Here is a 13,651-nt window from a genome sequence, read left to right as displayed (position 1 = left end):
GAGGAAGCTGTTTGTTGCCACTCCCACTTTCTCTCTCTTCTTCCTCCTTCTTCACCTGGAGCAGAGCACATGGCTGTGTGTGCCTCCCACTTTTCTTCCACGCAGCTCTTGGCAGCTGTAGGGCTGAGAGTTTAGGACAAATTAAGTTTAGAAAGAACAGAAGATACAAAGAACTTCATTTTCCACCGAAGATGGTTGTAACAACAAGAAATAAAGTCAGTAAGACTCTTTTTGGAAGAAACATTAACAATCTCAGATATGCAGATGATATCACTTCGATGGCTGAAAGCGAAGAGGAACTGAGAAGCCTTATGATGAAGGTGAAAGAAGAAAGTGCAAAAGCTGGCTTGCAGCTAAACCTCAAAAAAGCCAAGATTAAGGCAACCAGCTTGATTGATAACTGGCAAATAGAGGGAGAAAATGTAGAAGCAGTGAAAGACTTTGTATTTCTAGGTGCGAAGATTACTGCAGATGCTGACTGGAGTCAGGAAATCAGAAGACGCCTAATCCTTGGGAGAAGAGCAATGACAAATCTCGATAAAATAGTTAAGAGCAGAGACATCACACTGACAACAAAGGTCCGCATAGTTAAAGCAATGGTATTCCCCGTAGTAACATATGGCTGCGAGAGCTGGATCATAAGGAAGGCTGAGAGAAGGAAGATCGATGCTTTTGAACTGTGGTGTTGGAGGAAAATTCTGAGAGTGCCTTGGACTGCAAGAAGATCAAACCAATCCATCCTCCAGGAAATAAAGCCAGACTGCTCACTTGAGGGAGTGATATTAAAGGCAAAACTGAAATACTTTGGCCAGATAATGAGAAGATAGGACACCCTGGAGAAGAAGATGATGCTAGGAAAAGTGGAGGGCAAAAGGAAGAGGGGCCGACCAAGGGCAAGGTGGATGGATGATATTCTAGAGGTGACGGACTCATCCCTGGGGGAGCTGGGAGTGTTGACGACTGACAGGAAGCTCTGGCATGGGCTGGTCCATGAAATCACGAAGAGTCGGAAGTGACTGAATGAATAAACAACAACAAAGACTCTTTTTACTTATCTTTAAACTTACTATGTCTAATTGTTCTTTATGCTTGGGAGGGCTGAGCGTGTAAGATCAATAACCTGTATTTCTCTGACATGCTCATTGAAGCTATTTAAGATAATATTCTTTTTCTGTGTATAGCTTCTCAGCTGTGTTAAGCTCTGCTCCATTTCAGTGGTTCTAGCAGGCCACTAAATGGCTTCAGGAATTTGGACAGCATGTTGTAGGCATGATCATTCAATTGTAGCCATGGGAAATGGGCTTCCCTTTTATAAAACAGCTGCCACGCTAAGCAAGGCCAATCGCAAAGACATCCCATTTTTAAAAGACAAATTAGAGAGTTTGATTTCTATCATTTCTAGCACTTTAGGATGTGTTGGCCAAGGTGTCTTCTTCTCAGCATAAAAATAACCTCTCAGTACAATTGTTCCCCGAGTTTTTATGGAAAAGTAACTAAAGTAACTACATGGTTACAAAGTCTACCTTTGACAAGGCACAATTGCTGCATCTCCATCTTTTGCCAAGAACTTGTGGCTGCAGGTAAGAAAAACCCATTTGGTTTAAGATGTTGCAGACAGATGCTACTTGCGTGCTACATGTACTCTGAAGCGCCTTTTTTTTCCATTTGAATCTGAAGCACTACACAGCCTCAGGAAACTGGTTGTCCAGAGTTGCACGTTGGACAACTGATTCCAAAATTATTACTCTTTACTTTCTCAAAACACACGGCAAATAAATTTGTGAAGCTTTAATACTGTATGCACTCCACGTAAAGATTATTTTAACTGCTTTGTAGTAATACATAAAGAAATTTTCCAAATTAGTATCAGTGAGTAGCTCAGATTTTTTATTTCTACAGGATCAAATGCAATTACTGAATAGGTTTTGCTTCATATACAGGTTATTCTGGAAAAATCTCTTTTTCCGATGACCCAGAGTTTAGCCATTTTGTATTTTCAGCCATTTTAATTCTTTGTATCACCTTCCGTCCTCTCTGAGAAAAGCTTGTATAGTAACAGGCCATGTAGTAAACCATCTACCAGCTAAAGTGATAAATTAGAGTCATAAAGTTATCATGTTGCCCTATCTGGTGTCTGAAGTAAAGTAACCGCCCAAACCTGAGGTGTGGGCTGAGAGAGAGGGACTGGCCCAAAGCCACCCAGCCGGCTTTCATGCCTAAGGACTAGAACGCACAGACTCCTGATTTCTAGCCTGGAGTGTTAACCACTAGATCAAATTGGCTCTCTATAACACTTCAGGCATGTAACTTGGCAATTTCAGATGTTACATCAGGATCCAGCTTCTCAATTATTTGCAATGCAGCAAAACCAATAAAGCAGCTGTGGTCTGACTTCTGAAAATCTATCTTGCGATTGTCAACAGAAAGCACATTGTCTTTTTTCTCTTACATGTCTGATAGTTTATGCCTCATAGTGAAACACGTTTAATGATTAGGTTGCAGCATTTATGGAGTCCTGTTTCATAACAAAATAAAATACTTTCTCTGAGAAGTTGTTTTGTTTTGGTACTTTTCCCCCCAAAATGATAATAAAGGTCTACCAAAAAATCAGGTGGGTTCAAAGAATGAAGTTTTACCCCATATTTTGCTGTTGGCAAACAAAGCAAAAACTTTTCTTACTATTTTATTTCTTCTGTAGCATGTTCAGGATTCATTGTACTTGCCAAACTTTACAGAGGCATTTTCTGAGACAAACTTTACACAATTCAATGCAATATTTTCAGCATCCACATGTTACTGTTGGCATATCCAGAAAGTGAATCCTAACTAAATCTTGAGAATCTTCAAAGTTGTCAGGCACTAGGAAAACCATGCCATCCTGATCAGAATTGATAAATGTACTCAAAGTATAATTTCACAGAACTTTGTGATAATTCCATTTGTGTGAAAACGTGTATATTTCTTAGTTGTCTGCAAATAATCTGCTACCAATTTACTGAAACAGTTATTCAAGCAAGTGTCAAATTATAATGTAGGAAAAAATAGTTCTGGTTCATTGCTCTGTCAGAGGTTTGTATGGATTGGGCCAAAAACTCTTCAGTGCTTTTAAACTCTTGATTTTCTGCATTTGTCCTATGCTTCATAGTGCCTATTAGGCCCCTTTATATCTTGAGTCCCACCATGAGATATTAAGAAGATATGTTTGACAAAAAGCATGTTTCTGAAGGACCAAGGAAATCCTGACTTTGGCAGATTGTCATGACCTCGTTGCAAGGCACAAAGAGCCTCACAACGTGGATCATGATCATTAAGGAAAAGGGGAAGAAGATAATCAAACCAGGGATTAACACAAGCACCCAAAGGCACCCACACCCATGGACCCATAAACAACTGAAAGGAGAGACGTCAGAGGAGTGAAGATAAGCACATGGTGCCCCGGAGGACACAACCGTCGCAGGGAGACAAAAAGGACACCGGGGAAAACGCCCAAGCCGCCATCAAGGGTCCCATCAAGAGGGATCGGGGCATTGAGGGGTGGGGAAGCCCGGGGCAATACAGGAGGGTATAAAAGGGGCACCCCCACACTACCTACCCCGTTCCCGTTTTTCGTTCTGTCAGCTATCATTCCAATAAACCAGAAATCCTTAATACCCATTAAGTGAGTCTGTGTCTTATTGCAAAGCGAGGCTGGCCCGGACATAAAAACGGGAACCCCCAAAAAAATTTTTTCCACCTGGTACCTATCCAATGAGCTTGTGAGGGACCCAGCCAGGCATGGAGAACCAGGAACCGAGGAGGCGCAACCCTTCGGCGCCCGGCGACGAAGCCCCGCTCTCACAGGGCGGGATGCAGCTGAGGTCCGGGCGATGCAACGCCCCGGTAAGTATGGGACCCAGCTGGGGGGAAGCAGCGGGGGAGGGACCTACCCCGGCGCCCCGGAGCCCGCGAGGCACCGGGGGTGAGACGAGGGGACCCTCTCCAAGCCCGCAGGCAACCCCGGAGGAAGCGCGAGACGAACCGCCACCTTGGGCACTCGAAGGCGAGGGCGCGCCTGGCACCGCGGCGGGAACGAGGGACGATCCGTCCTCTACCACGGCCAACGGCAAGGGCGAGCGGAGCGGCGAACACCTCGGCGGGAAGCCGGGGACGGCAGAGAGGCTCGACGCGTTGGAGGAAGGGATGCAGGCGGTGCGGCAGATGCTCCAACAGCTGACGGCGGCGCAGGGACTCTGCGGCGGAGGCGGCGCAGAGGCACCCCCGGACGAAAGGCGGCGGGGCGAGCGGGGCGGTGGTGACGGAACCCGACCCAAGGAGCCCAACCGACGACCGGAGGCGCACCGGGATGCGAGACGGGGTGGAGACCCAGCGGACGGCGGCGACCACGGCGGGACCCGACCCCAGGAGGCCACCCAACGATCGGAGGCGCGCCCGGACGTGAGACGGCGGGACAACCTCGGCGGCGGCGGCGCCCGGCCCCAGGAGCCCACCCCACGACGGGAGATGCGCCAGGCTGAGAGGCGGAGGGACGACCCGGCGGGCGGCGACGGCGACGGCGGAGCCTGGATCCAGGAGCTTGACTGAGGGAGAACACCCCGCCCTCCCCCCCAAGCGACGGGATGACGACCTTGCGAGGAGACCCAGAGAGAGGCACCAATGCCGCAAGAGAACTGGAGACAACCCGACCCGCAGCAGCTCCCGCAGAGCCCGAGGCACGACGTAGAGGGGGCCAGGAGCCAGACCAGGACACCTGCCAAGGACTTTGGCATAAAGTTCGATGGGGACCCCTCGAAACTCTCCTTTTTTTTGACTAACGCAAGGTACTACCTCGAAGAATGGGGTCCCTGCTTCAGAACTGAGCAGGGCAAAATCAATGCCCTGGCCATAAAATTAAAAGGGCGGGCCGCCGATTGGTACGTCCAATTGTGCCAATCAGGCGCCCGGGTGCTGCAGGACAGCACTGGATTCCTGCAGGCGCTGGAACGGCACTTCAGGGACCCCCTGGAGCAAGAAAAGGCGAAAAGGGCGCTAGAGACACTCAGACAAAGCCCGCGCTCCATGGCAGAGTATGCCATGGAGTTCCAAGCCCTAGCCGGAAAAGTGGACACTTGGTCTCAATCGACACTGATTGAGAAGTTCAAACACGGACTCAACTTAAACGTCCTCCGGTAGGCACTCGGCCGCGACAACCCCAGCTCCCTCACGGGTTGGATCCAGCTGGCAGCAGAAGCGGAGAACGCTCACGACACGTTCCTCCACGCAAGGAGGGAAACGCAGCAGATGGAGACAGCGAGACCCCCACGCACCAGCGCAAGGCAGGTGAGGGCGAGACCCCAACCCTGGAAGGAGGAACAGGACAGACGCTTCGCAAAAGGGCAATGTTTCACGTGCGGCAGGGAAGATCACAAAGCAGCCGCATGCCCCAAAACGATGCCCAGAGAGAGCCCAAGGAGGGCACAAACAGCACCAACCCCAGCGCCAAGAAAGCGACCAGCGGCAAAGGGGGAGTACCGACACAGACACGTCCCCTACAGTTCAGAGGAGGAGGAAAGCAACCCCGATGAGGTGGCGGGAAACGACAACCACCTGGCCTAAGGGGCGCCGAAGGACAGGTGGAGGACACTGACAGGCGCTACGACAAAGGGGTGAGTGAGGAATGCCCCACCCTCTATGTCCGTGTCACCCTCACCCATCGAAATAAAACCGAAAAGGTTTGGGCACTCATTGATTCGGGTTGCTCCAAAAGCCTCATGCACCCTGACCTGGCAGCCGCACTCGACCTCCGCTGCTATCCACTTCAGCGCCACCTGGTGTTCTCGCAGCTCGATGGATCTGCAGCGGGAGGGGGCCCGGTCACCCAATACACCGGAGAAACCGCGCTACGGCTCGGCAGCCACGAGGAAAAATTGGCTTTCATCGTGGCACCGGTGGGGCAACCCCGACTCATACTGGGGATCCCATGGCTCGTGCAGCAAAACCTAGTCATCAACTGGAGAACCAGAGAGATTAAGTTTGCTGACGGGCGTTACCAAGCACCTTCAGGGAACAGGGTTCCCCGAGCAGCCATGGGGGGGGGCGACGACGACTGCGGAACACAGAGAGACAGCACTGCCAGAGGGACTGCCAACCAAATACGTTTTCGACGTTTTCGGCGAGAAAGAGGCGGACAAACTCCCCCCCCCACAGAAAGACGGACTGCACCATTGAACTGGTCCCGGGGGTACCCCTACCCAAACCAAAAATATATGCTATGACCCAGCGAGAGCTAGCTGCATTAAGGGACTTCATAGACAAAAACCTGGCGAGAGGTTTTATCGAGCCAGCAAACTCTCCAGTGGGAGCGCCAGTCCTCTTTCGCGAGAAAAAGGATGGGTCATTGCGGCTCTGTACAGACTACTGCGGATTAAACGCAGCAAGCATTTCAAATAAATACCCCTTACCCTTAATAAAGGACATTTTGTCCCACCTGGTAAAGGGTAAGGTATTCTCCAAACTGGACATAAGGGAAGCCTACTACCGCATACGGATACGGGAGGGGGATGAGTGGAAGACTGCTTTCAATTGCCCATTGGGGGCGTTTCAATATAAAGTACTCCCATTCGGACTGGCAGGAGCACCGGGGGTATTCATGCAGTTAATTAATGAGGTCCTGCGTGACCACCTTTTTAAGGGGGTTTTGGTTTACCTGGATGATGTATTGATCTACACAGAAACAGAACGTGAGCACGAACGCTTGGTAAAGGACGTGCTCAAGAAACTTCGCAAGGCAGAGCTGTTTGTTAAGCTCTCCAAGTGCGAGTTTCACAAAAAACAAATTGACTACCTAGGGTATAGGATTTCTGCTAAAGGGATAGAAATGGACCCCAGCAAGGTCCAAGCCATCCTGGCGTGGGAATGCCCACGCACGAGGAGACAACTGCAAAGCCTCCTGGGATTCACTAATTTCTACAGGGGGTTCACGCCCAGGCTGGCAGAGACTATTTTGCCCCTAACTAACCTGCTAAAGACTAAGGGCTTGGGGGACACGCGCAAATCGAGGAACCCGGGGGCGCTACTGAATTGGACAGCTGACTGTCAAACGGCATTCGAGAGACTGAAAACCCTCTTCACAGCTGAGCCAGTGTTACAACACCCCGACCCCACCAAGCCTTTTGTGGTGCAGGCAGATGCCTCCGACTTTTCCATCGGAGCCATCCTGCTCCAAAAGGGCTCCGACAACCACCTAAAGCCCTGCGCCTACCTTTCCTGCAAATTCTCCGAAACGGAGCGGAGATGGCACGTATGGGAAAAGGAGGCGTTTGCAGTAAAGACAGCCTTGGAAACGTGGCGGCACCTGCTGGAGGGGGCCTCCTGCCCCTTCGAGGTCTGGACGGACCACAAGAACCTGGAGGCACTCAGCACGCCAAAACGGCTCAGCCCGAAGCAGGTGCGATGGGCTCAGTTTTTCAGCCGGTTCAATTTCACGCTGAAATTCATACCGGGCAAGAAAAACTTCTTGGCAGACGCCCTTTCCCGACGGCCACAGGACGACACGCAAGCCTCCGACATCGTGGGAACAGTATGGACCGAGAAACAGCTCGGCTGCCCAGCTGTCACACGGAGCCAGACAAGGAATCAGCGCACGCCAGCACGAACGGCGGGGAGCGATCGGAGCCGACGCTCAATTTCACTGAACTGGCAACAAAGACTCACACAAGCACTACAGCAAGATACATGGTTGCAGAATAACCAACAACATGTATCTTTCAAAGACAACATCGCCTGGAAAGAGAAAGCCTTGTACGTGCCCGAATCACTGCGGGGGGAAATCTTACACAGAGCGCACGATGACAAATCTGCAGGGCATTTTGGGTTTGTAAAAACCCTCCACCTAACGAGGAGGCAATTTTGGTGGCCAAACCTCAGAAAGGACGTAAAAGACTACGTAGCCAACTGCCCCATATGTGCCACCACCAAACGGAAAGGAGGGAAACCCCACAGGCTGCTACAGGCGGTAGCCAGCCCCTCCCGGCCATGGGAAGAAATTTCCATGGATTTCATTGTGGACCTCCCACCCAGCCAAAGAAAAACTGTGATATGGGTGGTAAAAGACTATTTCTCGAAACAAGCACACTTCATCCCATGCGCAACTATCCCCTCTACACAACAGCTGGCACGTTTATTCCTAACACACATATACAGGATCCACGGCGCCCCCTACAGGTTGGTGACCAACAGAGGAACACAATTCACGTCAAAGTTTTGGCGGGAATTTTTAAAACTAATCGGAACCAAGCAAGCACTGTCCACTGCGTGGCATCCACACACGGACGGATCTACAGAGATCCTAAACTCAACACTTGAACAGTTCCTGAGGGCATTCATAAATTATCAACAGGACAACTGGGTAGACCTACTACCTTTTGCAGAGGTGGCCTATAATAACGCGGTACACCAGAGCACTGGCCACACCCCATTTAAGGTGGTCTACGGAAGTTACTTTGTACCGATACCAGAATTGCCGCAACCTGAAACCCTGCCCTGCTCACCAGACGATTGGGCGGCACAGCTGGCAACAACCTGGCCAATCATCCAAACGGCCCTAGCAGACGCACAAACAACGTACAAAAAATATGCGGACAACCACAGGGCGGAGGCACCGAACTACAAAGTGGGAGATAGGGTCTACCTCTCCGCTAAGTTCATAAAGACCTCGCAACCCTCGAAGAAATTGGCACCAAAATTCATTGGACCTTTTAAAATCATACAGGTAATCAACCCAGTTACTTTCAAACTGGAACTGCCTTACAATTTGAGACGGGTCCACCCAGTGTTTCACTGTGCACTACTGAAGCCAACGAGCACATCCAAATGGCATACGGAAGAACCTCCACCCCCACCCATAATGATAGACAACCAACAACATTTTGAAGTAAAAGAAATACTGGACTCAAGAAAGCAAAGAGGAACACTACAATACCTCGTGAGATGGAAACATTTCTCACACCCAGAGTGGGTCCAGGCACGACACGTCATGGCTAGACAACTAACAAGACAGTTCCATGAGGCATACCCGGAGAAACCAGCACCATAGAACATCTTTGGGGGGGCAGCATGTCATGACCTCGTTGCAAGGCACAAAGAGCCTCACAACGTGGATCATGATCATTAAGGAAAAGGGGAAGAAGATAATCAAACCAGGGATTAACACAAGCACCCAAAGGCACCCACACCCATGGACCCATAAACAACTGAAAGGAGAGACGTCAGAGGAGTGAAGATAAGAAGCACATGGTGCCCCGGAGGACACAACCGTCGCAGGGAGACAAAGAGGACACCGGGGAAAACGCCCAAGCCGCCATCAAGGGTCCCATCAAGAGGGATCGGGGCATTGAGGGGTGGGGAAGCCCGGGGCAATACAGGAGGGTATAAAAGGGGCACCCCCACACTACCTACCCCGTTCCCGTTTTTCGTTCTGTCAGCTATCATTCCAATAAACCAGAAATCCTTAATACCCATTAAGTGAGTCTGTGTCTTATTGTGAAGCGAGGCTGGCCCTGACACAGATTTACAATGGTTTTGCTTGAGCTTCTCTCTGGGCACAATAGGACAATAGGATTTTGAAAATAAACTATTGAGATAAATTATTGAGACACAAGACTCTTAAGCAGATTTATTTATTTATTGAATTTATTTATTTATTGAATTTATATTCTACTTTGCATCAGGAGCTCAAAGCAGCATACATAGAATTCCACCCTCAAATCCTTCCCACAACTATACTCCTCAGAGTATACTCTCTCATGGATTGAGAGAGAGTGACCTCCCCAAACTCACCAGTGAGTTTCCATAGGTGAACCTGGGCCTCCCCAGGTATCTTATCCAACACCTGGATAAGAAAGACTCCTGGCTGGAACACTTGAGTTGTTTTGAAAATGAAATACTGTTCAAAACAGATGTTAGCCAGACTTTATTGCTGCTAGTATTCATTTCACCAGAGATCCCATAGAATCAAGACACCCAAATTCATTCTCAAAAGAATCTGTGGCAGGTTTCATTTAAATTCCTAATTTTGGGGACACAGAAAACAAACCAATAAGTAAGGAAACAATTGCTAGCATTCTATCAAAAAAGATGTATGTTCAGACAGGACTGACTTTCTTTCTGCAGGATCCCAAAAGGGAATTGCAGAACATGATTCATTTTCTGGAAATAGAAGTGCTAGATGAGGTGACAAAGAGAATACTTCACTATACATCATTCCACAAAATGCAGAAGAATTCTGCTTCAAAGTAGGAAATGCCAACAATTGCTGAAATGCATCATCGCCTAACACACTTCATGAGAAAAGAAACTTTTAAACTACCAATTTCTCAAAAATGGTGATGTAAGATCATTTTTTTGTAAGGACATTGGCTTAAATTCTGCTGAGTTATTTGTATCACTTTTTCAAAATACTCTCAACAGCTGTAAGAATTATCAGATTGTAAAACTAAATTATGAAAATGCTTATATCTCTTAAAATCACTCCAATTTAAAAGAAGTACCAGGTGATTATTAGTTCTAGTTAATAAATAGCCTCAGTCTTATGAGTGCATTCAGGCTGAAACAGATGGGACCAGTGGACCCTACCTTTGTGCTAAGGAGATTTCAGCATTGGTATTTAACTTCAGAACAAGTCATAGGCCTTAAGCTGACCTAGGATTCTGGTTTCCTCATCACCAGGATTGTCAGTAACTGGAAAAAACCCCCCACTTCACTGTAATTCTGAATAAGAAATTTGATGAGGAGAATGTCTATTCAAAAGAATCCATCTTGTTGTTTTTTCTTCAAATGGCAAGTGGAGGAGCAAACATTTTCTGCTACAGCTAGGAAAGTCTCTTTATATGAGATATAAAGTGGGGAAAACTTTGGCTGGAAAAAAGTAGACACCTTGCTTTTCTGCCTGTCATTAAAACAAAAAACAAAAACATCCAGGCTACAATAACTTATTTATTTAAACAATTTATACGGCTGCCCATCTCACTACACTCAATATATACTTCAGTGGCTAATTTTGTCACCAAAAAAGAAGAAATACATAATACAAAAGGCATATAAAGGAGAATATTTATAAAACTGGTATGTGCTAACCTAGGATGAGACGTAAATTTGAATTAGTATTAAAGTTTATAGGAAGGGTTCAAGCAGACCCCCCTTCTCTTCCAAAACTGCCATTTTTGAATCACGTCTTCTCCCATAGATGCTTCCCGCCAAAAACGCTTCCCCAAAATCGGGTAAGAAGATGGAAACTCCAGGACAAAAGACTAAGATTAAAATAGAAGGGAAATTATTAACATAAAAGATCACAATAGAATAATAGGAGAATACTAACATGATCCATAAAGGAACCTCCTGATAACCTGATCAAATTCCCCGCAAGCCGATCAAGTCAGGAAACTGAGAGGACAAAGGCAGAGAGGCAACACCTTAGCATAAGAAAAGGAAAAGGGCTTCCCCTCAGAACAACAATAATCTAAACCCAATGGGTAAAAGCCACAGCCCTGCAGAGAGCCTAACTGACCAAAGAGTAAGAAACCACAAAATGATAGGGGGTGCGACCACAGGAATGCCTCTGATATTTAGTCAATTACACTCTCTAAGAATTCTTAGAGAGCGCCCCCTTTCTAGGAAACCAACTAAGTGCGATCCGGCTAAACATCGTCTTCTGCGCTCTTTCACTAACAGTAAGACCCCTGTCCCTATATAAAGGGCTGGTGGGGAAATACAAGTGTGGCCACCTCCGACAGCTGACTTCTCTGTATTTCGTGCTCTTGGACAATAAAGCAATCACCTCTGTTCAAGCAACTGCCTGCGCATCTTCATTCCCGGCTTGGAACGGACCCTGGTAAGACTTCCTTCCAACAAGTTATATATCATATAGCAACTTATTCTCAAGAAAAGAATGACCACGTGCTGCTGAGAAGGAATTTCACACTCCCCTTTTATTGTTACTTGTCTTTAATCCAGACTTAGACCAAACAGCTGTCAAACAACAAATGTCTTGGAAAAACACTTGCCCTGTGTCAAGTCACATACATACAAAAGTATATATTGTAATCAGATTTATTAACCACAGTATATAAGATGAAGGCACCAGCACAAAACTTGCTGTGCCCTCCATATGGGGCAGCTGAGACTGGAAACGGTCACTTCAACTTTCCCAATGCTCTTGAGTGACTGTATGTTGGGCCAGCTTAGGCACTGTGAGAAATTAAAAATGGCAGGGACTGAATTTGAAATTATTATTATTATTATCTATGCTTGTGCTATTTGGGACTTCCCTAATTGATCAGGTTAGGTTTAAAAAATGATTCTGTATAAACGGCCTTAGTCAGAAATGATCAGATTCTCCTCCCATTTAGCAACGTTTAGCAACTGCCCAGAGTCCCCTGATGGGAGGAGATGGGCAGGGACAAATTAAATAAATAAATAAATAAAACTTTGGAGAACCTCAAGAAAATGCTGTCTCCAGATTTTCTGATGCAAACAGAAGACTCAGCACCACTCATCCCACTAGCACTAAGCAATCTCAGGCCATCTTATTTACAGTTGTGGTGCAATTCCGCCCTCAGGTACAAATTGTAAAGTGAAACAGCTGAGGTCAGTGTTGGTGTTCTGGACATCTTGTTTCAGGAAGAAAACAGCAAAGCAAACAAGCAGTCAACAGGTGATCAAGCAGCTGAGGAAGAGCTGGTAACCCTGCTAAATTGATGAATCTATGGTACAGTATGTTCCCTGATTGCTTTTTGACCCTCCACCAGATCTGCCTCTCATGCAGAAACCAAGTCACATTTCCAACCATATTTGGGTAGATGCAATTTTAAATTTGTGCCTGGGGTACTACAGTGCTGAAAAGCAGGTGACAAATGGATCAAAGGATATCTCTGCATTCAACTGAGCTACATCTGGCTGCTGAGAAGCACCAAAGAAGACAACCTACTACTTTATTGTGGTCTCAAAAGAACTGCACCAGAATATGTAAACTTATTTGCTTTGCCAGCTGTTTCTAAAGTTTCGTGGTGTTGGAAGAAAATCTTACCAGGTCCGTTCCGAGCTGGGAATGAAAGTTCTTAGGCAATTGCTTGAACAGAGGTAATTTTATTTTCCAAGAGCATGTACAGAGTCTGCTGGTTGGAGGTGGCCATACCTGTATTTCCACCACAAGCTCTTTATATAGGAGAGCTTGGCTGTTGTTATGTAAAAGTGTTCCTGCCCTCTAGGAACTTCTGAGAAAAGTGCAGTTTACTGGAGTTCAGAGAGGAGGCGCTCTGTGGTCAGGCCCCCTGCTGTTTGTGTTTCCTGTTCTGATAGCCCAAGCCCAGGTTCCCTGTGGGGCTGTGGCTTTGTCTACTAGCCTGGACTGTTCACCTTGGAAGGAATCTTTTGTTATTTGAGTACGGAGACCTGTTTGGCTGGGGAAGAAGTCTACCTGAATGGGCTCTGCTAAGTTCTGTGAATGAGCAACCTTCTGGCTTACAAGGTCTCTGATTAAATCTGAAGGGAATCTTTTGTCTAAACAGTTGGGGTTTCCTGTCGTATTTTAATTTCTTGCATCCTCTTGTATGAACCCATTCTATTTTGTAACTTTTAACCTTTTACTAGGCTTAGACTCATACTTTGGGCACATCATCAG

This window comes from Candoia aspera, chromosome 4 (assembly GCF_035149785.1).
Source record: "Candoia aspera isolate rCanAsp1 chromosome 4, rCanAsp1.hap2, whole genome shotgun sequence".
Taxonomy (NCBI): Eukaryota; Metazoa; Chordata; class Lepidosauria; order Squamata; family Boidae; genus Candoia; species Candoia aspera.
This window is presented reverse-complemented; position numbering follows the sequence as displayed.